This window comes from Ranitomeya variabilis, chromosome 2, assembly GCF_051348905.1.
Source record: "Ranitomeya variabilis isolate aRanVar5 chromosome 2, aRanVar5.hap1, whole genome shotgun sequence".
Taxonomy (NCBI): Eukaryota; Metazoa; Chordata; class Amphibia; order Anura; family Dendrobatidae; genus Ranitomeya; species Ranitomeya variabilis.
Genome location: NC_135233.1, coordinates 34,885,330 through 34,908,406, shown reverse-complemented (window position 1 = coordinate 34,908,406; position 23,077 = coordinate 34,885,330). Strand labels below are relative to the sequence as shown.

General features: G+C 48.4%; 1 protein-coding gene across 3 annotated transcripts in view; it reads right to left on the bottom strand.

Moving 5' to 3' along the window:
• ESRRG (estrogen related receptor gamma) overlaps nucleotides 1-1,351 on the bottom strand; it is a 1,109,342-nt gene extending 1,107,991 nt beyond the window's left edge. Inside the window, exon 1 of one of the 3 annotated variants that reach the window (XM_077282272.1) lies at nucleotides 976-1,351. The gene's annotated coding sequence lies outside the window, so the exon portion shown is untranslated. The remainder of the gene's footprint in view (nucleotides 1-975) is intronic. The other 2 variants (XM_077282267.1, XM_077282269.1) reach the window with 2 other exon arrangements.
• Nucleotides 1,352-23,077: the final 21,726 nt, after the last annotated feature.

Here is a 23,077-nt window from a genome sequence, read left to right as displayed (position 1 = left end):
AAAACAATGTCTGTGCATTTTATAACTTATGTGTTGAACCGTGTATTGCTGCAGAATGAGTTAACTGTGAGGATCAATCAGTGAGCGCATTCTGTCTTTTTCTGAGCTCCTTTGACCACATCAAAGTTGAAATTAAGACTAACTTTAGCAATTAGATTTAATTAAAAAAAGATGTATAACCTCTTTGTTAGACTGTATTGCTGGCTGCAGAATGAGTTAACTAAGGATCCAACAGTGAGCTCATTCTGACAAGAAGTTTGTAACGCCTGATCTGTCTTTTTCTGAGCTCCTCTCAACCACTGACCACATCAAAGTTGAACGCGCACGGAAACAAAGACCCTATAAAAGCAAAATGGTGCAACATTTTTAAATGAAAGCCAAATGCAAAAATTATTTTCTTTACATTCAAGTAAAAAAAAAGTGTACAACCCCTTTAAGATATTAAGGTCATATAATGCCAGTTCCTGATGGTACTGGTGTTTTTGTTATGATTCAGAGTGAATATAGGAGCAGATACAGTCCATTAAAAGGTGTCATAAAACTTGTCGGCTTGGGAAATGGCCAAAAAATAAAAAGTGTCTATGATGACGTCTACTTTACGGCCGGTCGACAGTTTTCCCGGAGCAGCCGGCTTCTGTCATTGCACTCTCCTTTACGGTGCAGAACTTCATGCCCGGCTCACCAAGGTGACACACAAGTACACACGCAGACATGCACAAGTCCCACGGCACGCGGATGGCAGGGGAAGGTCGCGGGAAGCCTCCCCTTTACCACTGTCTTGAACTCTGCTGCTCACTTTGGCTGCACTCTAATGAGACAGTACTAGACAGATCTGGACATTTTTTTTGGGTGCTAGGTCATTCTTTTCTATAGGAAGAGGGAAAAGATGGGGTTGGGGGGACGTAATAGGATGAAGATGTTGGCCCCCTCCCACCCTCTTGTGCACTATGGAGAGGAGATGGAAGGAGACAGTACCTGGTGGGAAGCAGTCAGGTAGCCGGTTGGGTGATATTGATAGTAAACCATGCAGGAGCACTGCGCGCACACACACCTCCTCTCACCGGCTCCCACGACCTCCACTTGGGAGGGGTGCTTGGTCCTCCTCCACTGACGGGCTGTCCATAGGGCCGGCTCTTCCATTAAGCAAAATTAGGCATTGGTGTAAAAAAAGGGGGGACGGGGCACGGCGCAAGATCAGGAGCGAGCAGAGATGCGGGCAGTTCAAAGAGCCGTGCGGGGATCAGCTCTTGCAATTGCGGAGTGTCTCTTTCAGCAGCAGGAGGAGGGGGCGATGGGAGATTCATCGCCTCCGAGTCAATGCGGAAGGAGAAGGGCTACAGTTTCACATGGCGCATAAGTTCATTTTTGCAGGGACCCCCCCCCCTCTGATCACACATGGATGATTAGGATTATGAGCGCGTCTGCCCAGCGCAGGGAGTCTAGTCAGGGTTGTACGCTTCCTGTCCTGTGTATTGACCAGACGGGGAACAAGCGTCGTGGCGACCGGCTCTCAACACTGACCCGGCTGCAAGAGAAAGATGACTTCAGCCAGGCTCCACATAATAGCATTCCTTCCGCCAGTCATAATCGCATCTTAATTAGGTTCCGACGGTGGAGCTAGCACTTCACCGGTACGAAGCGAGTCCTGCTTAACCATTTCACGACCTGCTCATTCCCTAATCTGTAGCTGCTCCCGGCAAATAAGGGACAGAGACTTCGAAGGCTCCACGTGATGGAACTTTTTGTCTCGGTTGCAAACACAGATATTTTTTTTTAGGCGTTCAAAAACGACGAGTTTTTCAAGTACAATCTGCTTTAGGAAAACGCTCCTTTTTGGGGGGAAAGTTTCTGTAGATGTTCCAAAGTGCAAAAATGCTTTTTTTTCCCCGATTGTTTTTTTCTGCAAAATACACAACAGCAAACTGCACTAATTATACTTTTTTGCTGCATCTTTTTGTTAATTTCCCCCCCTTTTTTATGCATTTTTCCCCTTTTAGTATGCATTTCCCCCCTTTTTTATGCATTTTTCCCCTTTTATTATGCATTTCCCCCCTTTTTAATGCATTTTCCCCTTTTTTTATGGATTTTACCCTTTTATTATGCATTTTTCACCTTTTTTATGCATTTTTCCCCTTTTATTATGCTTTTCCACCATTTTTTATGCATTTTTCCCCTTTTATTATGCATTTTCCTTATTTTGCATGCATTTTTCCTCTTTTTTTATGCATTTTCCCTTTTTATTATGCATTTTCCCCTTTCTATAAATGTTTCTCCTTTTTTAGGCTAGGTTCCCATTGCGTTAATGGGATAGCGCTAACGGACAGCGTTGCACGGCGAAATTAACGCCGTGCACCACGTCCGTTAGCGCTCCCATTGCCGGCAATGTTAGAGCGCATTGCTAGCGCGTGTCATTTTCGGCACGCGCTAGTGATGTGCCGGTCTTTTGTAGCGCGCCTCGGACGCTGCTTGCAGCGTCCGCGGCGCGCCAGAGGTCCATTCCCCGCTCTCGCAGATCGGGGATCTGCGAGAGCGGGGACGTTAACGCGACCCCTGAACGCGGCCCCGAAAAAGACATTGCGTTAGCGCAATCCGCTAGCGCTCGCGCTAAACGGATTGCACTAACGCAATCTGAACCTAGCCTTATGCATTTTTCCCCTTTTATTATGCATTTCCCCCTTTTCTATGCATCTTCCCCTTTTATCATGTATTTCCCCCTTTTTTATGCATTTTTCCCCTTTTATTATGCATTTTCCCTATTTTTTACGCATTTTTCCCTTTTATTATGCATTTTCCCCCTTTTTATGGATTTTACCCTTTTATTATGCATTGTCCCCCTTTTTTATGCATTTTCCCCCATTTATTATGGATTTTCCCTATTTTTTATGCATTTTCCCCCTTTTATTATGCATTTACTCCCTTTTTTATGCATTTTTAGTGCAGATTTGGAGCAGTGTTTCTTTTAGTACAGAAACACTTGAAGGTTCTGTGAACACGGCGGCATTTTCTGGCAGATTTTGGCCAAAATCCATCTAAAAACGTGCAGCCACAAAATGAGTATAGTGCACAGCAGTGTTAAAACGACACCTCAGCGCACATGTTCCGTCTTGTGTCACTTCTTTTAAGCGGTCATGCAGACTACCGCATTTTTGGTCCGTGTGCGACCCAACAAAACATCGGATCGCACTCGGACCAATGTTACTCAATGGGGCGTGCAAATGTCAGAAAAAAACGATTTGCATTAGATATTCGGATCGTACTCAACCATGCAAGTCAATGAGTTCATGGAAAAGATCGGACTGCACTCGGATGACATCTGAGTGCAGTCCCATTTCTGCCCACTGAGACAATGGAGAAGATGGAGACATTTTTTTCTCCATCTTCTCATTTGAGAGGATCAGACCTCTCCTGTCACTGATCAAACTCTGATCAGAGCGTGATTATCTCAGATGAGGGAAAATACGATGGAGAGATCCTAGACTAAACGCTTCAAGGTTCCAAAATTAAAAGAGGTACCATGTTCATTCATTTCTTTAAAGCACTCAAGAGCAAAAAGGAGCAACATTGAGATGAATAGAAATTATCTTTCAAGCTGTTTTTGGTCATTTTTACTCCCCCAAAAAATCCTGAAAAAAACTCATAGTCTTTACATTTCTGCCTTTTTTTGGCCATTCAGACCGGGAGATCTTTTTTTTTTAGATTTAGTTTTTGATCAATGCAAACCCAGAGCTTCGAATTTTATTTATTTTTCTCTTGACTAAGCTGCATAAAGTCTTTTTTCTTTTTTTTGCTAGAATGCACTGTTCATTCTATGTTTGTATGGCTTTGAGGAAGGACTGTTTTTACTGGGTCCGAAACGCGTCAGGCCTATGGGGGTCCCCATGATGTTGTTTTTTTATTGCAGAAGAATTTTAAATAAAGAAATCTTTTTTTACTGAAGAAGGATTCCTGTGCCGGAAGTCTTCTGTTTCTATCAGCCCGCAGCTGTCTGCATAGCCTTTGCTGGTTATTAATTATCGGGGGACCCCACATCATTTTTTTGGGGGGTCCCCCATTTTAATATCCAGTAAAGGCTAAGTATACAGTTGTGAGCTGATAATAATAGCCTGGGAAGCTCCATGGGTATTACCCCTTCCCAGGCTATAAACATCTGCCCCCAGTTGCTAGCTTTTCCTACGCTGGTTGCGAAAATTGCGCAGGAGCCCACACCATTTTTTTCTGTAAAATAATCTTTTATTAAATAAATATATGTCCAGTAATTTGCACACACACTGTGCTAATTGTATTTGTCACTGACATCTATATATCTACCTATTCTATATGTATTTACTGTACGTAATCCATCTCTTCTATCCTGTCGGCTGCTGCAGTGATTTTACAGAAGCCGGCAGATGAATTACCGGCTTTTCTTCTATCTATCTTTCTGTGCAATATAAATACATATATATATTCCTGTGTTACTGACATGTGTATATCTATATATATATATATATATATGTATGTATTCTATGTGTATATTTCTATTCTATGTATTCTATTCTAACCTGTCAGTGTGATTTTACTGTACACCGTGCATGAATTACCGACTTTTTAAATGACGCCGGTGCATAAATAATGGACAGCACTCGCATGGTCCGAGTGCTGTGCGTTTTTTTCTTGCATCCATTGACTTGCTTTGGCGAATCTCGCCCGAGATACGCAGCAAATCTCAGCATGCTGTGGTTTTTTCTCAGTCCGATTTCAGCTGAGAAAAAAATCGCAGATGAGATGTAACACACTGAATAACATTGATCAGAGTACAATCTGATTTTTTTCTCAGATTACATGGGTCCATTTTTCTCACGAATGAGTATGAGCCCTTTCCTGCCAACTGTACGGCCTCTGGTTGCATCAACTCTTCCGGCATTACCAGTACCTGAGCCACTTCACTTTTGGGCAGGAGAGTAAGATTGTCTTCTCCCAGGTTGACGCATCGCACCACAACATTACCGTCATGGACGACGGCTAATGTCCGAGCGACAAGGAGTCTTGAGGGTATCTGTTCCACCGATGTTGGCTCGATCTGCACTTTCACCCCTTCGACAGGCATACAAGTGCATACCGGCAATGTGAGCACAGTCTGACCAGGCGGTAGAATGAGTTTAGCAGCTGCAGGAACCATCACCTTCCCCAGAACCTTCCAGTCACTTGATATTTCTTGGGCCTTGGCAGCCTGTATCAGTTGCTGGAATTCCTTCCTCTGGGGGGGTGCGCAGACTCTAACGATCCAAAAACGCCTCTAGCAGCACATCAGAAGTGTTCCGATTTCTTTCAGTACATTCATCCCGAGAGTCACCGGTGGCCTGCAGCCGACATCTCCGGTGACCAACACGACCCCTTTTCAGCCCATATTCTTTCCACACACTTTAATCTCCATCCATACCACCCCTGTGACCGGGATGGGCAACTGGTTAGCCGCCGTCAGTCTGATCACGGGTTCCCATTCCAGCTGTGACACTTCTGGGAAATGACACCTAAAATACACTTCTGGTGGTCATTTGTGATCCAGTATCGATCAAACAACGGACAGCTCGCCCATTCACTTCAGCCCAGACGGTAGGGCTCGTGGAAATTAAACTTTCAGGACTACCTTCTCGCCTCCTTGGTCTTTCAGGCTCCGGGCGGCGTCCCCCAGCCACGGAGCCCACTAGTTTAATGGCTGCCGAGGTAGGGACAGCCCTGTCTCATGCATCCTTGGGCATAATGTCCAGCATTTCCACACCTAAATCAAGTCGGACTCCATTCTGGATGGGGTGGTCCTACTCTCTGGCCAGGTTTGATGGACAAATGGGACTCAGAATCACTCCTGCCTCTGGGCGCATCTTGGGCTGTGATGGGGCTCTTCTGAGACCGGACCACTCTTCTCGCATTTCTCATATTTCCTTCTTGATCTCCTGGGCCCACTCTGGCTCAGCGGCAGGTGAGACGGGTACCTCATTGCTCCGGACCATCCTTGCCAAGGCTGCTATCCTCTGATCCTGCTCCCTCAGGCGCGCTTCTGCCCCAATCTCTAGGAAAGTCATGCCCAGATTGGTACGCAGGTACTCCCGCAAAGCTTGCTTAAGCCACGCGTCACTGAGACCTGCCCTAAATTGGTCCCTCAAAATCACATCAGGGAGCCCCACTCCTATTACCCCCAATGTTTTGCCCAATGAGCCCCTAGTCCATTAATCTATGCAACAAGAGTGTGGGAAAGGGTTGCTGCAAAGGTCTCTGTCCTATGCATGCTCTGCTGCATGCCTGTGAAAGATGGGGAACACACCGCAGGATCCGGCACCTGGTACTAGCGCAGTCCACCCCCGCTGCTTCCCTTTCTGCCCGCATGAACCTTTTCCCTTTTTCCCACGCTTCCTGCTCCCTGCCTGGTCTTAACACGCCACCTCTCACCAGGTCATGGGTCCCGTCCAGCTCCCCATTCCTTCTCCCCGGCAACATTGGACGCAGCCTCGACAGTTCCGGACCGGGTATCGCAAAGGTACCTGCAGATTGGTCTTCCTCCTTACATATGCACATAGTGACTGCACCAGCAGAACAGTTGAATTTTGAAGATGTAAAAAAAGGATGCAAAATGATACCCGAAATTTTGAATTACGAATGGATCCATCTTTTTAAAAGCAGATCTAAAACGTCATGGAATAAATGGCGCTATAATCATAATAATAATGTGTATCCATTTTTGTTCTATTTTTAACGTATCCGTTTTAGTTAGAAGTATCTCTGTGCATGCACACTGCTAAAATCCATTAGCAGACAGAATCCCATTATGATCCTTTTCTAATAGTATTTAATGTTTAAAGAAAAATGTTTACAGTTTCAGTCCGTTTTTTTTTTATTTGGACAAAACAGTTTTTTTAAGCTAACTAAAAAACTGATATTTGCTGGAAAGGAAGAAAACTGGAGACATATAACGACACTTCCATTCCAGCTTAAATGAATGGATCATGTACTGGAACATTTTATTCTCATTTTTATGATCCTACAACAGATCCAAAAATGAAAATTAATACTAGATACATGAATGCAGTCTTTAATTTTTATTTGGTCCAAATCTAAATGGATATTAACTATGACATTTTGTTCACATGAGGGTATCCACGTTTAACACGATACTCCATAACATTAGGATTGGTTGTTGTCCAACCTCTAAGATTCCAAAAAGTCTTGACGAAAAAGGAACTCTTTCACTTCTCACTTGTTTACTTGGACAAAACCTTTTCATCGTATTTTTAGACAAAGTGAATTGAGCAGAAAGAACCTCCTGTTTTCACGTCTCGACTCGTATTTGAATAATGAGATCAGGACTTGGTCAGGTGGTCAAATGGCTGACGTTACGAGTCATGATTCTTCATCACACTTTGAGAAACATTTTGCAGCGTGAAGAATGCCGTGTTCTCTGATCGGCACAAGAACATCTCGTTCCTCATTTGCACACTGTACATATGTATCTTTGGAATGTCACATGATGCTCTCCCTTCTTAACTTTAATTTGGAGAAGACTTCTTAGCACCATGTAAGGCCACAGAGAAGTAGCCTGTCTCCGTTAATAGACATTGGACACATTTCCATGTTGAATGCGGTGTCAATAATCAGGCTGGACAGGGCACATTAGCTTCACTCCTGGTGACCACCATGTATCTTAGAGGGGTAGTCCCATATATAAATTAATGACATATCACTAACGTCAGCTTTACACAAGTCTTAGTCCCATATACCCGCCAAGAGTATAATGAATATACCAAAAACGAGATCCATACGATCCCTGAAGGGGCTTATTACTTAAACGTGTCAAAATTCGACATATGAAACTTTGGGCTTCATTTCATCATCTTTCTGGTGGTAACGTACCTCTTTGTTGAAAACAATAGTATAGTAGACTGCAATGGCTCTATCGGAGTAGCACGCTCTTATTCTTTTTGATGTGCATCTATTCCTTTATTATTACATGGGCCAAGAATTATTTTAAGACAGATTGATCAAAGATTTTATGGGCACAGACCTCCACTCCAACTCAAACACAAACAAGGTGGAGGTCCACTGCTATGTGCTTGGATTATTCAAGATTAGCTAGTTGGACCATTTCGGGTTAAAGATGGATTCAAAATCATCTTCCAAGCTTACTGCCAGATTTTTGAAGACACTTTCTTCTAGCAGTGGTTCGGGAAAAACAGGATCTTTGAAGAAAACCATAATTTTTCGTCAGGACAAGGCTATATCGCAGCATTGTAGTCTCCACTGCTCGGTGCCAGTAAAGACCTTAAAGATGAAAGAATAATGACCTTGCCTCTTCGTCAACCGACCTAAACCCTACTGAGAACTTGTGGGATCTTATTACATGGGAGATTTAAAGTGAAGGAAACCTGTCACCTCTCTGATCAGTGTCTGGGGCTATGGTTGGTGCTGCCCAAAATGTTAATCGTCAACAGGTTAAGAAACTGACAGACTCCATGGATGGAGCTCAAGACTGTTATTGAGAAGAAAAGAAGAAGAAAACTGTCCACCATTGAAGGTACCGTTCTGAGCTTCCAATATTAATTTTGCAGATAAAGTTGGAAGGATGGCCCAAAGACTTAGCTCCACGCGAACCGCACATCTCCCATTATTACCTCTGGATAAAATTTGGGATTTGATCATGAAGTTAATTTTACAAACAGAAATCTTTCACTCAGTGATGTAGGCAGGGTAATACAGAGCTCATGAATATGTGAGGACTACAAGATAACATGTTTACTAGTCTTTTAGTGATAATCTCCTGAAAAAAACTGTGATTTTAAGAAACTGCAGCAAGCAGCCCAGTAAGTGACACATCAGTGGATTTAGGGTCTCTGCTCCTTCATCTTGCTGCTATCAGATTAGGTGGCATAAACCTGGTGACAGATTCCCTTTAATAACCACTTAGTGAAGGAGTAAACTTTGACCTTAATGACCAAGCCCCATTTTTCCAATCGGTGTCAGTTTATTTTGTAATAACTCTGGAATAATTCAACATGTCCCAGTGATTCTGAGACAGCCTTTTCATGACACCTCATGCTTTATGTTAGTTGTAAATTTAGGTTGATTTATTTTGTGTTTCACTTATGAAAATATCTGAAATTTGATGAAAAATTTGTAACTATCAAACTTACACCATATGGTCCGATCACACATGCAAAAAATAATAAATACAATTTCTCATCTTAAAAACTCCTTTTCCTATGTTGGGTTGTTGGAGAGGTTCAAATTTAGCAGCAATTTTTCAGGTTTTTTTCATGGTAATTTATAAATCCTATTTTTTAACTGACTTTGAAGGGCCCTAAATATTGGAAACACCCCCAGAAGTGATACAATTTTAACCCCTTAGCGACCGTTGATACGACTTTTAACGGCGGTAGTTAAGGGTACTTAAACCAAAGTGCCTTTAATTACCCGCGCTGTGGAAAAAGTGTATAGTGCCCCCCCAGAGTCGGATTTTCTTCTGGGTCTCGGCTGCCGGTTTTGCGATTGCCGGTATTAACCATTTACCGGCAACCGTAAAAAAAAAAGTCCGTTGTGCCATTTCATTTCTCTCTCCTCTGATGTGATCACACATCAGAGAGAGAAATAGGGTTCCCGATCCCCCCCGGTACCTCCCGGTGCTCCTCGGCCCTCCTGCCCCCCCATGGGCACCACCATCTTCATCCGGGAAAAAAATGTTGGGCTCATGTGCAGTGCGCCCGCCGGGATCTGCCGGCCGGAACACGGCAAGAAGAGGAAGATTTTTCCTGTTGGTTCATTTTGGTCACTGTGATAAACCCCATCACAGTAATCAAAATAAAAAAATATAGTAAATAAACCCCCCCTTTGTTAGGGGTCGAGTTCCCTCCACTGCACAGGGGGAATCTCGGGCCATCTCCGCTGTGGTCTCCCATTCTTCTCCTGCCACAGTGGAGCCTGCTCAGCGGAGACGTCGGTCCCAGCGTCTCGCTCAGTCTGACTCTGTGCTAAGAGTTACTGCTGCCTTTCCTGCTTCTGCCATTGAAGTCGGTGCTGGGCAGCGGCGAGCAGACGCTTCTGGGTCTAAGTCCTGCTTTGCTCGCTCTGAGCATGCCCAGAGTAAGATCTCTCAGTGGAGATCGAGGGTCACATGATCTTATACTGCAGCTAAGGTCATTGGCTCCTTCAGGAAGGTCCTGTAGGTGCTCACGCTCTGGTGTAGCTTCTCATTGGTCCTTCTAGGAAGGTCCTGTACGTGCTGCAGCTATTTAAGGTTCGCATGACCGCACGGCCATGTGCTAGTATTGTTCTTTGTTAAGTGCTTTGCGCCAGTGTGGTCACGAGAGTATGTGTTCAGGGACCCGGCTGAAATAAGCCCCTAGAATGCTGGCACCTCCAGCGAAGAGTTTGTGTTTGAATGTGTTCAGGGACCCGGCTGAAATAAGCCCCTAGAATGCTGGCACCTCCGGCGAGGAGTTTTGTGTGCATGCGTGACCACTGACTGCTCTCTGTGTGGGCAGTTAGCCTGTGCCTCTGTGAAGCCTAACAGGGCACAGTGCTTTTCTTTCACGACTACTCGGTGAAGTAACTGAGTTAGTCCATACCGCCATATCGTGCCGCCGTTGCTAGCAGCAGGTACTCCTGCACGGTGGACCCCGGGCTGTGAACGCACCAATATCAATAAAAACATCTCTATTTATTTGGTGCGTTCCGCTAGCCGTAACACCCTTTATCACCCCCTTAGTTAGGGAAAAATGATAAAATAAAGAAAATGTATTCATTTCCATTTTCTGAAGGGTTAGAGTTGGGCTTAAGTTAGAGTTAGGGTTGGGGCTAAAATTAGGGTTAGGGTTAGGGTTGAGGCTAAAATTAGGGTTAGGGCTTGGGTTGGGGATAAAATTAGGGTTAGGGCTGGGGCTAAAATTAGGGTTAGGGTAAGGCTTCTTTTACATTTACCATGGTTTTGTGTTCCATTTTTGCAGTCCCAATAGATTTCTATGGGGCCGCAATAATTCCACGGAGTGCCGTACGCCGTATGGCTGTTAGGGCCATATTTACGGCTGTGAAAAATATCTAGCCTGCTCGATATTTTTCATGGCTTATGGATACAGCCCCCATTGTAATTCAATGGGGCCGCAAAACAACGGAAGGTGACTTCCGCAAAAAAGGCCGACAATAACGGGCCGTAAAAAACCCGGTAAGTAGTGTTGAAAAAATTCCGATACCGCAAGTATCGGGTATCGGCCGATATTTGCGGTATCGGAATTCCGATACCGAGATCTGATACTTCCGGCATATCGGATACCGGAATCGGAAGTTCCCATAATTCAAACAGCACAAATTCAGCCAATGAGGAATGATTCCAAGTGTGGGCACATCCTGTTCAGCATGGTGGGCATGTAACTACTGGCAAGGCTGTGATTGGCTGCTGAAATGATGTCATGATGCACTATAAAAAACACTGCCGCCCTTTCTGGCTCACTCTGCTGTGAATTCAGTTAGGCATAGGACGCTGTGTTCTGACTGAGGGCCAGTTGAGATAGCGATTTGCTTCTTTGTGCTTTTCCCAGGCTAATTTAGCAACCGCTGTGTGTTCACCTTGCTTTTGCCTTGCAGCGCTGTTTTCACAGCGATCTGCAAGGTCTCTGTGTGTGTGTGTGTGTGTGAGTGAGTGCAGCCCACTCTGTAGTCTGTGTGCAGCCATAGCCGGTTGTATTCAGCTCAGGGTGGTTCACTGACTCATACAGTTCTATCCATTCCATTGTCCTTTTTTGCAAATAGTGCAGCCCGCTGCACATTTTTTCAAATAATTCCTATTAGTGGCTTTCCACCCGTATCCAGCTAAATTGTGGAAAAACACTACATAGGATAACGTAGAGGAGGTTTTTGTGGCCTTGCAGCGCCGTTTACGGCTGTCTGCACGGTCTCCGTGTGAGTGCAGCTCGCCCTGTAGTCTGTGTGCAGCCACAGCCGGTTGTATCCAGCTCAGGGTGGTTCACTGACTCATACAGTTCTATCCATTCCATTGTCCTTTTTTGCAAATAGTGCAGCCCGCTGCACATTTTTTCAAATAATTCTTATTAGTGGCTTTCCACCCGTATCCAGCTAAATTGTGGAAAAACACTACATAGGATAATGTAGAGGAGGTTTTTGGGGCCTTGCAGCGCCGTTTACGGCTGTCTGCACGGTCTCCGTGTGAGTGCAGCTCGCCCTGTATTCTGTGTGCAGCCATAGCCGGTTGTATCCAGCTCAGGGTGGTTCACTGACTCATACAGTTCTATCCATTCCATTGTCCTTTTTTGCAAATAGTGCAGCCCGCTGCACATTTTTTCAAATAATTCCTATTAGTGGCTTTCCACCCGTATCCAGCTAAATTGTGGAAAAACACTACATAGGATAACGTAGAGGAGGTTTTTGGGGCCTTGCAGCGCCGTTTACGGCTGTCTGCACAGTCTCCGTGTGAGTGCAGCTCGTCCTGTAGTCTGTGTGCAGCCACAGCCGGTTGTATCCAGCTCAGGGTGGTTCACTGACTCATACAGTTCTATCCATTCCATTGTCCTTTTTTGCAAATAGTGCAGCCCGCTGCACATTTTTTCAAATAATTCCTATTAGTGGCTTTCCACCCGTATCCAGCTAAATTGTGGAAAAACACTACATAGGATAACGTAGAGGAGGTTTTTGGGGCCTTGCAGCGCCGTTTACGGCTGTCTGCACAGTCTCCGTGTGAGTGCAGCTCGTCCTGTAGTCTGTGTGCAGCCACAGCCGGTTGTATCCAGCTCAGGGTGGTTCACTGACTCATACAGTTCTATCCATTCCATTGTCCTTTTTTGCAAATAGTGCAGCCCGCTGCACATTTTTTCAAATAATTCCTATTAGTGGCTTTCCACCCGTATCCAGCTAAATTGTGGAAAAACACTACATAGGATAACGTAGAGGAGGTTTTTGGGGCCTTGCAGCGCCGTTTACGGCTGTCTGCATGGTCTCCGTGTGAGTGCTGCTCGCCCTGTAGTCTGTGTGCAGCCACAGCCGGTTGTATCCAGCTCAGGGTGGTTCACTGACTCATACAGTTCTATCCATTCCATTGTCCTTTATTGCAAATAGTGCAGCCCGCTGCACATTTTTTCAAATAATTCCTATTAGTGGCTTTCCACCCGTATCCAGCTAAATTGTGGAAAAACACTACATAGGATAACGTAGAGGAGGTTTTTGGGGCCTTGCAGCGCCTTTTACGGCTGTCTGCACGGTCTCCGTGTGAGTGCAGCTCGCCCTGTTGTCAGTTCAGCTCCCAAAAAATAAATAAATAAGAAAGTTCACCAAACACACCACTTTACAGTTGTGTAGGCCACATTAGCTCATATTAAAGTCTAGTCCACACTTTAGTAAATTAGTGTTTCTTATACCTGTTAGGAGCTGTTCAGGAATAAGCACACTAAGCCGTTAGTACTTTTCTGCTTATCTTTATCAGTCAACCAAGATGAAGAAGGCAGGGAGTAAGGCACGCGGGCGTGGGCACGGAGCAGGGAGAGGACGTGGGGATTCTGTGCCTGCTGCGGGCACCGGTGACTCATCATCACCCAGTTTCAGCAGGGAACAGTCCTTCATGCGCAGCTTTGTCGGAGAGCGCCGTACACCGCTGCTGTGTGAAGACCAAATTGAAGCCGTTGTCGGATGGATGGCAGCTAACGCATCAACTTCAATTAGTGCCACATCCCCTCAGACACAGAGCACTGGAGAGCACCCATCTGTCTCTTCACCACCTGCCAAATTGCCCAGGCAGACAGAGAGCCCAGGACAGGAGCCGTCTCTACTTCTGTTCTCTGAATCTCTTGGCTTGGAAACGGGGCCAGCCAATCAGCATTGGAGAAATGGAAGAAGAGGCAGTGTGCAGTGATGCCCAACAGCTTTTTCTCTCTGAGTCTGAAGAGGCGGGTGTGCCAGTGCCTCCGGTCACCACACCGCAGAACGCATCCGCTGATGACACTCAGGTGCGTGCTGTGCCGCTGAGACTACCCAGGAGGAGCAGTTGGTGGCAGAGGGTAGTGTAGATGATGAGGTCCTTGACCCATCGTGGCATGAAGGACAGGAAGGTTGTGGGAGCAGCTCTGAGGAAGAGATTCCCCGAACGGGCCAAGGAGGGAGAGGGAGGGGGAAGACTGCGGATCCTGTAGCCTCCATTTCGGCACCCGTTAGGAGCATGTCTCTTCCAAAAGCCAAAAAGGGCGCTCCCAAGACTTGCAGTGCCTGGTCCTTTTTTGACACAGTTGCAGATGACATTTGCTTTGTCAAATGCAAGGTGTGTCATCATAAAATCAAAAGAGGGAAAAATGTCAGCAACCTCAATACCTCCAATATGTGGAAACATGTGCGGACCAGGCACGCGGCGGAGTTACAAAAACACACTGAAGACCTAGGCCAACCAACAGAGGCAGCTACCACCTCTTCAGCTCATGTTGCCTCATCCTCCAGCTCACACACAGCTGGTTCGGCTTCCTCCCAGGATCGCCATGGAAGAACCTCTGGCACTGTTGTCCAGAGACCCACTGTAATTCCATCCGCAGCACCACGTTCCCAGTCATCTTCACACTCCCAGCCTAGTCTACAGCCATCGATAGTACAGGCATGGGAGAAAAGGCGGACTTTCTCGTCAAACCACCCATGAGCACAGGCTCTGACTGCAGGCATTGCCAAACTTCTGTCACTGGAAATGCTGTCATTCAGGCTGGTGGAGACTGACAGCTTCCGAGACTTGATGTCATTGGCAGTCCCACAGTACAATGTGCCCAGCTGCTTTTATTTCAGCAGGCAAGCCATCCCTGCCCTGCACAAGCATGTGGAGGGACACATAAAACACGCGCTACTGAACGCCGTCAGTAGCAAGGTCCACCTCACCACCGATGCGTGGACCAGTCACCATGGACAGGGGCGATACCTTTCCCTCACTGTCCATTGGGTTAATGTTGTTGAGCCGGGTACAGATCGTGCGAGTGGTGCAGGACGTGTCCTGCCCACTCCAAGGATTGCAGGAATCCAGTCTGTATGCATTGACTCCTCCTCTTACACAAGTTCCTCAGAATCATCGCTGCAGGAGCCGTCATAGTCCATCTCCACATGGACCCGTGAACGTTTACCTGTTACGACCGACATGAGCACAGCCGTGGCCAAACGTCAACAGGCCGTCTTGAAATTAATTTCTTTGGGGAATCGAAGCCACACAGCGCAGGAGCTCTGGAATGCCATCAAGCAGGAGAGCGATGTGTGGTTTGTGGCAGCGAATCTCCAGCCAGGCATGGTAGTGTGTGATAATGGCTGAAATCTGGTGGCAGCTCTGGGCCTCGGCAACCTCAATCACATCCCATGTCTGGCACATGTGCTCAACTTGGTCGTGCAGAGTTTTTTGAGGGACTATCCGGATCTTGATGCACTGCTGCACAAGGTCCGCCTAGAGTGTGCTCACTTGCGGCGTTCCAGCATGGCAAAATCGCGCATTGCGGCTCTACAGCGCCGATTCCGCCTTCCGGAACATCGCATCATATGTGACCTACCTGCCAGGTGGAATTCCACGTTACATATGTTGGAGCGGTTGTGTGAGCAGTAGCAAGCAGTAATGGAGTACCAGCTGCATCAGGCGCAAAGAAGTCGCACTCCGCGCCATTCAGACTTCACAACCACAGAGTGGGCCACTATGAAGGACGTCTGCCAGGTTTTGCGTCCCTTCGATTATTCCACGCGGATGGCGAGTGCAGATGATGCACTAGTCAGCATGACTGTCCCCCTAATCTGCCTGCTTGAAAAATCACTGCAAGCGCTAAGGGATGATGTTGTGGAAGAGGTGGAGGATGTATTCACCATTTCCATCATCTTCTGGACAGTCAGCGCCACGTGGTTCCTCACAAACGCGTAGGCAGGGGACACTTTGTGAGGAGGATGAGGAGGAGTCAATGGAGGAGGAAGACATCGGTCCAGAGGAGGGAGTTACACAATTGTCCAGTAGTCAGTGTGTACAGCGAGGGTGGGGTGATGACGAGTGGGCAGAGATCATGCCTCAAGCAGGGGACAGCATTTCTTGGCCAGTTGGCAGTCTGCAGCACATGGTTGATTACATGCTGCAGTGCCTGAGAAACGCCAGCCGCATCGCCCACATTCTCAACATGGCTGATTATTGGGTGTTCACCCTCCTCGATCCTCGTTACCGGGACAACGTACAAAGCCTCATCTCACCGTTGAACCGGGAGCGTAAAATGCGGGAGTACCAAGACACACTGGTGAATTCCATCATCTTCTCCAGTCCAACTGAGAGAAGTGCTGCTACTGCTTTACAAAGCAGCTCAGTGCGTCCAGGCAGTGGAGGAGGCTCTGCACAAAGAGGGAGCAGAAGCAGTGCCTCTGCCCAAGGCAAGACCTGTATGGCCCAACTGTGGCAGAGTTTTGTGTGCCCGCCACAAAGGTCTACACCATCACAGGCGGCTCCAGTCAGCAGGAGGCAACGGTTCCGTCAGATGGTGACAGACTACATGTCTTGCCCTCTTGCTGTACTCCCAGACGGCTCTTCCCCTTTCAAGTTTTGGGTCTCTAAGCTGGATACATGGCCAGAGCTAAGCCAGTATGCATTGGAGGTGCTGGCTTGCCCTGCGGCTAGTGTATTATCGGAACGCATCTTTAGTGCTGCAGGTGGTGTACTAACAGACCGTCGCATGCGACTATCCTCCGATAACGTTGACCGGCTTACTTTCCTGAAAATGAACCAGGCATGGATCACGCAGGAATTTGCCACTCCTCTTCCTGATTAAATAATTGGGTGACTGTCAACAGTATCCAGGTCTCCTGTTGTGTTCATCTTTCTACCACCTGAACTGTAATTCCTGTGCTCCAACACCGCCAGTTGAGGCTCAGAAGTGCCGTCTGCACAGTCAAAACATACGACCCAGTGTTATTGGGTGTCAGTAACGTCAGCTGATCCCCAGCTGTGTAGCCGGCAATGTGTCCTGCGACCGCCACGCTGACACAACAACTGAAATGTAAGGGAACCTGTCCCCCCTCCCCAGGCGTTTGTTACTGAAATAGCCACCTTGTGCAGCAGTAATGCTGCACAAGGAAAAGGTAACTATTTTTGTTTAGCTCCTTGCACACGTAGAACTTAACACTTTTAAAGTGTGTCCACTGATACCGTAAAACCATCCCGGAGGTGGGACTTTCCTTTGTAATGTGACGCAGCACACCCGTCATTCCTACCCCCTTGGCGCCGTGCGCCGCCTCCTCAGCGTTGTTTAATTCTGTCCCAGAGCCAGCGCTGTTATGTTATCCCTTGGCCAGGCACACTTTGCGGTGCCCGTCTTCTGACATCATTTGGTGTCAGGCTGGCTGCGCCTGTGCGGCCGCGCTGGCCGAGATCCCGCCTCGCAGTGTCTTCTGATTTAATCACACTGCGGGCCTGGGTTCCATGGGCATGCGCAGTGCATATCTTCACCTCAGGCTGTCACACATCTCCCTCCGCCTTCTTCAGACTGTGCGCCGTCAGCTGATCCCTAATAGCATGCCACGGCCGTGACACCGCACAGTCTGAAGAAGCCGGAGGGAGGGGAGTGAGAGGCGAGGATATGCACTGCGCATGGCCACGGATCCCAGGCCCGCAGTGGGATTACATTAGATGACACTGCGAGGTGGGATCTCGTCCAGCGCGGCCGCACAGGCGCAGCCAGACTGACACCAAATGATGTCAGAAGATGGGCAGCGCTAAGTGTGCATGGCCAAGGGATAACATAACAGCGCAGGCTCTGGGACAGATTCAAACAATGCTGAGGAGGCAGCGCACGCCACCAAGGGGGTAGGAATGACGGCTGTTCTACGTCCCATTAGGAAGGAAAGTCCGACCTCCGGGACGGTCTCACGGTATCAGGGGACACATTTTATAAGTGTTTAGTTCTGGTTTTGCAAGGAGCATAATTAAAAGAGCCACCTTTTCCTTTTGCATCGTTTGTGCTGCACAAGCTGGCTCTTTCAGCTACAAACGCCTTGGGGGGGGGTTAAAGGTTCCCTTTCGACTTGCTACAATCAGGCTTCGGCCTACACTCTGTTCCTCTGCTCCTCCTGCTGTCCCTGGGCTCTAACACCGCCAGTTGGTGCCTGGAAGTGTTGGCTGCACAGTTAACACTTGCTGCCGTGTTATTGGGTTTCAGTAACGTCAGCTGATTCACAGCTGCATATCTGGCAAAACAAATCTGCTCCTCTTGCTGTCCCTGGGCTTCAACACCGCTAGTTGCTGCCCGGAAGTGCTGTTTGCACAGTCAACAGTCCATCCTCTGTTATTGGGGTTCAGCAATGCCAGCTGTTCCCCTGCTGTGTAGCCGGCAACGTGTCCTGCAAAAGCCACGCAGACACAAAGCTGCCGCCAGTGCAGGCTTCGGCCTACACTCTGCTCCCTCTGCTCCTCCTGCTGACCCTGGGCTCTAACACTGCCAGTTGGTGCCCGGAAGTGCTAGCTGCACAGAGAAAAACACAGCGCCAATGTGTCAGTGGGGTTCAGCAACGCCAGCTGTTCCCCTGCTGTGTAGCCGGCAACGTGTCCTGCATAGTGTTGAGCATTGCGATACCGCAAGTATCGGGTATCGGTATTCCGATACTTGCGGGTATCGGAATACCGATACCGAGATCCGATACTTTTGTGGTATCGGGTATCGGTATCGAAACAACATTAATGTGTAAAATAAAGAATTAAAATAAAAAATATTGCTATACTCACCTCTCCGACGCAGCCTGGACCTCACCGAGGGAACCGGCAGCGTTCTTTGCTTAAAATGCGCGCGTTTACTTCCTTCCATGACGTCACGGCTTGTGATTGGTCGCGTGCCGCCCATGTGGCCGCGACGCGACCAATCACAGCAAGCCGTGACGTAATTTTCAGGTCCTCAATGCCTAATTCTAGGCATTCATGATTTTAAAATTACGTTCCGGCTTGTGATTGGTCGCGTCGCGGTCACATGGGCGACGCGACCAATCACAAGCTGTGACGTCACGGGAGGCAGGAAACGCGCGCATTTTAAAATTACGTCACGGCTTGTGATTGGTTGCGTGCCGCCCATGTGACCGCGACGCGACCAATCACAGCAAGCCGTGACGTAATTTCAGGTCCTGTATGCCTAATTCTGCATTCAGGACCTGAAATTACGTCACGGCTTGCTGTGATTGGTCGCGTCGCGGTCACATGGGCGGCACACAACCAATCACAAGCCGTGACGCAATTTTAAAATGCGCGCTTTTCCTGCCTCCCGTGACGTCACGGCTTGTGATTGGTCGCGTCGCCCATGTGACCGCGACGCGACCAATCACAAGCCGGAACGTAATTTTAAATTCCTGAATGCCTAGAATTAGGCATTGAGGACCTGAAAATTACGTCACGGCTTGCTGTGATTGGTCGCGTCGCGGCCACATGGGCGGCACGCGACCAATCACAAGCCGTGACGTCATGGAAGGAAGTAAACGCGCGCATTTTAAGCAAAGAACGCTGCCGGTTCCCTCGGTGAGGTCCAGGCTGCGTCGGAGAGGTGAGTACAGCAATATTTTTTATTTTAATTCTTTATTTTACACATTAATATGGATCCCAGGGCCTGAAGGAGAGTTTCCTCTCCTTCAGACCCTGGGAACCATCAGGGATACCGTCCGATACTTGAGTCCCATTGACTTGTATTGGTATCGGGTATCGGTATCGGATTAGATCCGATACTTTGCCGGTATCGGCCGATACTTTCCGATACCGATACTTTCAAGTATCGGACGGTATCGCTCAACACTAGTCCTGCAAAAGCCACGCAGACACAAAGCTGCTGCCAGTGCAGGCTTCGGCCTACACTATGCTCCTCTGCTCCTCCTGCTGACCCTGGGCTCTAACACCGCCAGTTGGCGCCCGGAAGTGCTGGCTGCACAGAGCCAAACACCTCGCCAATGTGTCAGTGGGGTTCAGCAACGCCACCTGTTCCCCTGCTGTGTAGCCGGCAACGTGTCCTGCAAAAGACACGCAGACACAAAGCTGCCACCAGTGCAGGCTTCGGCCTACACTATGCTCCTCTGCTCCTCCTGCTGACCCTGGGCTCTAACACTGCCAGTTGGTGCCCGGAAGTGCTAGCTGCACAGAGAAAAACACCCGCCAATGTGTCAGTGGGGTTCAGCAACGCCAGCTGTTCCCATGCTGTGTAGCCGGCAACGTGTCCTGCAAAAGCCACACAGACACAAGAACTGAAATTGAAGGGAACCTGTCCCCCCCCCAGGCGTTTGTATGTATATCAGCCACCTTGTACTACAGTAATGCTGCATTTGTACAAGGTGGCTCATTCAGTTATTGTCCTTGCACATGTCGAACTCAACACGTATAAAATGTGTCCCCTGAGACCATGAAACCGTCCCTGAGGTCTGACTTTCTTTTGTAATGACACGCAGCAACCCCCTTGGTAGCGCTGCCTGTCTTCTGACATCATTGGTTGGCTGGCTGCGCCTCTGCGGCCACCCTGCCCGACACAACGCCCCTTGGTGTCTTACTTATTTTGACTGCGAGGGTGTGATTGATGGCCATGAGCAGTGCATATGTTCGCCTGGCTGTCACTCATCTCCTTCCGCCTTCCTCAGACTGTACGGCTTCATGGCCGTGGCATGCGATAAGGGATCAGCTGACGCCGCACAGTCTGAAGCAGGTGTAAGGACACGAGTGTGAGAGGCGAACATATGTACTGCGCAAGGCCATGAATCCCAGCCCCACAGTGTGAATTAATGAAAAGACACTACGGGGCTGGGATTCATGGTCATCGCGAAACGCAGCGGCCGACATGAAATGATGTCTGAAGACGGGCAGCGCTAACAGAGCAAAGCCAAGGGATAACACGACAGCGCAGACTCCTGTACAGCAAATAACGCCACCCAGGAGGCTGCGCCCAGCACCAAGGTGGGATTTTTGACTGCTGTGCTGCGTCTCATTAAGAAGGAAACTCCCGCCTCCAAGACAGTTTGACTGTATAAGGGGCTAAATGTTATACGTGTTTCAGCGTGTGCAAGGAGCAAAATTAACAGAGCAACCTTTGACTTGTGCAGCATTACTGCTGCCCAAGCTGTGGCTCTTCTAGTTTGTAACACCTGAGGGGGGGTTAAAGGTTACCTTTAAAATTGGTTCAATTAGGCTTCGGCCTACACTCTGCTCCCTCTGCTCCTCCTGCTTACCCCGGGCTCTAACACTGCCAGTTGGTGCCCGGAAGTGCTAGCTGCACAGAGAAAAACACCCGCCAATGTGTCAGTGGGGTTCAACAACGCCAGCTGTTCCCCTGCTGTGTAGCCGGCAACGTGTCCTGCAAAAGCCACGCAGACACAAAGCTGCCGCCAGTGCAGGCTTCGGCCTACACTATGCTCCTCTGCTCCTCCTGCTGACCCTGGGCTCTAACACTGCCAGTTGGTGCCCGGAAGTGCCAGCTGCACAGAGAAAAACACCCGCCAATGTGTCAGTGGGGTTCAGCAATGCCAGCTGTTCCCCTGCTGTGTAGCCGGCAAAGTGTCCTGCAAAAGCCACGCAGACACAAGGACTGAAATTGAAGGGAACCTGTCCCCCCCCCCCAGGCGTTTGTATGTATAACAGCCACCTTGTACTACAGTAATGCTGCATTTGTACAAGGTGGCTCATTCAGTTATTGTCCTTGCACACGTCGAACTCAACACGTATAAAATGTGTCTCCTGAGACCATGAAACCGTCCCTGAGGTCTGACTTTCCTTTGTAATAACACGCAGCAACCCCCTTGGTAGCGCTGCCTGTCTTCTGACATCATTGGTTGGCTGGCTGCGCCTCTGCGGCCGCCCTGCCCGACACAACGCCCCTCGGTGTCTTATTTATTTTGACTGCGAGGGTGTGATTGATGGGCATGAGCAGTGCATATGTTCGCCTAGCTGTCACTCATCTCCTTCTGCCTTCCCCAGACTGTACGGCTTCATGGCCGTGGCATGCGATAAGGGATCAGCTGACGCCGCACAGTTTGTAGCAGGTGTAAGGACACGAGTGTGAGAGGCGAACATATGTACTGCGCAAGGCCATGAATCCCAGCCCCGCAGTGTGGATTAATGAAAAGACACTGCGGGGCTGGGATTCATGGTCATCGCGAACCGCAGCGGCCAACATGAAATGATGTCCGAAGATGGGCAGCGCTAACAGCGCAAGGCCAAGGGATAACACGACAGCGCAGACTCCTGTACAGCAAATAACGCCGCTCAGGAGGCTGCTCCCAGCACCAAGGTGGGATTTTTGACAGCTGTGCTGCGTCTCATTAAGAAGGAAACTCCCGCCTCCAAGACAGTTTGACTGTATAAGGGGCTAAATGTTATACGTGTTTCTTTCAGCGTGTGCAAAGAGCAAAATTAAAAGAGCAACCTTTGACTTGTGCAGCATTACTGCTGCCCAAGCTGTGGCTCTTCTAGTTTGTAACACCTGAGGGGGGTTAAAGGTTACCTTTAAAATTGGTTCAATTAGGCTTCGGCCTACACTATGCTCCTCCTGCAGAACCTGGGCTCTAACACCGCCAGTTGGTGCCCGGAAGTGCTGGTTGCACAGAGAAAAACACCAGCCAATGTATCAGTGGGGTTCAGCAATGCCAGCTGTTCCCCTGCTGGGTAGCCGGCATCGTGTCCTGCAAATGCCACGCAGACACAACAGACCTCCAAATGCCTCCAGTGCAGGCTTCGACCTACACTCTGCTCCCCCTGCTGACCCTTTCCTCCAAAACCACTGGGGGCTCTAAGAAGACAAGCTTGAATAGGTGCCCATCCTGGTTCCAGTACCGTCATCTGGTTCCGGGCAGAGCCTTTGGCTTAGGTGCCTCCTTCTGGGTATCCGAGTTCCACCAACGTCAGGTGGTCCTTGATAGTGCTTTCAGGCACGGGTACCTCCTGCTTAGTAACCGTGTTCCAGTGACGTCAGCTGGTCCTCGGTAGTTCCATTGGCTCTTGGACCTTCGGCTACCCATCCAGGTTCCAGTACCGTCAGCTGGTTCTTGGCAGTGTCTTTTGCTCTTGTACCTTCTGCTCCCCATCCTGGTTCCAGTACCATCAGCTGGTTCCGGGCAGAGCCTTTGG